Here is a 2,133-nt window from a genome sequence, read left to right as displayed (position 1 = left end):
CGTTTTCGGCTCCAGTAGTTGTTACTATTTTCCATTTGATTTATTGAAAAAAAAAAAACAAAATGAAAAGTTTCTCGTTAAAAACCGCTCCATTTTGATTTTAGACCCATGGTTTCTTGGGCAAATTTTCTTAGAATTCATCGTAGTTTACGATTTTGATAATCGCTTGGTGCATTTTTTTTGCTCCATACAAATTGACCCAAAAAATTTTATTTTAAACAGGGCTTTTTGTATATTGCCTGTTTTGCTCGAAGAACCAAAATGTTAAGTAAAATGTATTGCAGAGCTGCGTCACTTATTCCTTACCTCGGGTGGGGGGTAACAAGTGATAGGCACTGCTATTTTACTTGAAATCTTTCTTTTTAAGTTTTCTTTTACCCCTTACCACTAGTGGGGGGAAGTAAAATATATAAATAAAAAGAATGTTTTCTATGAGATTGTATTTCAAATCTGATTTTATTTTTGTTGAGCAGCTCCTTTTATACAAAATTCTTAACCTATGTATTTAAATTAATTATCAGACCAACGCATAACACATAATAAGTGCGTGGGTCTTATATAAAAGCACACGTATATTTTATCAGCAAATGCATTTGTATAAATTTGCTAGTATCCCAGCAAAACTTCGCTAACGTATTCACCAACACATAAGCAAATCTTAAAAAAAAAAATAAAAATTTACGTGAATGTGAAAACAGGTCACATGTTGGGAATATATTTCGTACTCCCTCCCTCCACAGTTGTGCTACAAGAATGGTTGTGCTATATGCAGATATGCATTGTAGTCGTTTGATGTAAGAAGTAATCAGTATCAGTAGAAGTAATCAGTAGAAGTAATCAGTATATAACAAAGTGGAAAACTGCATTTCTCACATTTGTGTGAAAACTTGTGAAGTGACAGCGACAAAATTCTACAGCCAGACAACCTTCAACAGCAGGACACAGGTATATTATATACATTTCAATAAATAATGAATAAGATAAATTACGGTTAAATGATATAAATTATATAAAATATTTTTTATTTTATAGTAACTCAAGGTATTAAGGAAATCCTAAGAAACCAAAAGGTGCTGATGACAAGGATGGATGACATTGAGAAAACTCTCAAAGAAAATGTATGTATATGTACCAATAAATTTATATATGTATTTCTTTGTTTGATAAATATAAATACATATATATATATATATATATTTGTACATTAGGTTATTGATAAAGGTCTTCTATTGGCTCACACACACGCTGCGCGAATGTAAGGTGGTTTTAGCTAAAGTCCATCACTCCATTGGACGATTGGTAGGAGAAATAGAAAATCCCATGCAAATTGAAATAGCGTCAAGACTACCAATCTGCACACTAGACGCCGCGCTGGATTTCGTAGATAAACTAAATTCCAAAGAGTTTGCTGACGAAACGGTAATTTTTTGCTCTTACTATTTTATTATTAAAAATATATTAAATATACATTTCCATAACAATTTAAAATAAAAAATTGAATAAATTTTTAAAAATAACCTGTATTTGTTTTATTTTATATGGAGTAGGATAAAAGGATAAGTATACGATACTACTTTACCATCGTACTGCTTTACCATCGTAGTGCTTTACCATCATACTACTTTACCATCAAACTACTATACCGTCCTACCATGGGTTAAAAAGAGACGAGCATATGACAAAGTGATGGTAAATTTGTATGCAAAGAAAAAGGATAGACAACTCACACGTATTCAAAGAATGCGATAGAATCTTCCCATGCCTCTGTACAAACTGATGTAAACTATTCGAATTTTTCACGCATACTATCCATAGTTATACGGCAGGTTTCTGGCATTATATAACGTATAGTCTTCTTGCTGGGTATGCATCTATTGCATTTGTATTTGTTTGTTTATGTAAGTATGTATGTGTGCGTGTGTTTGTGACTAAGGCACTTGAGATTTATGATGAAGAATACAATAATCACCATAAGGGTTGTTTTTCTGTATTGTATTCTTATTACCTATTTTTCTTTTATTTGCTGCATTTTTGTATGCAGTCAACTGATAGTGGACTGTAAATGGCCGGTTTTAAAGGATCAAATATGAATATTTCGTTTATGTCTGCTTTTCATTTTTCAAAAATTATAAA

The 2,133-nt window shown here is 31.5% G+C and overlaps 1 long non-coding RNA gene across 1 annotated transcript; it reads left to right on the top strand.

The window, feature by feature from the left end:
* The first annotated feature begins 834 nt into the window (after nucleotides 1-834).
* LOC126764264 (uncharacterized) lies at nucleotides 835-1,517 on the top strand. The gene is made up of 3 exons (XR_007667845.1): nucleotides 835-945; nucleotides 1,033-1,118; nucleotides 1,209-1,517. It is a non-coding gene; the product is annotated as an uncharacterized LOC126764264 (long non-coding RNA).
* Nucleotides 1,518-2,133: the final 616 nt, after the last annotated feature.

Source organism: Bactrocera neohumeralis, unplaced genomic scaffold, assembly GCF_024586455.1.
Source record: "Bactrocera neohumeralis isolate Rockhampton unplaced genomic scaffold, APGP_CSIRO_Bneo_wtdbg2-racon-allhic-juicebox.fasta_v2 cluster09, whole genome shotgun sequence".
Lineage (NCBI taxonomy): Eukaryota > Metazoa > Arthropoda > Insecta > Diptera > Tephritidae > Bactrocera > Bactrocera neohumeralis.
This window is presented reverse-complemented; position numbering and strand designations above follow the sequence as displayed.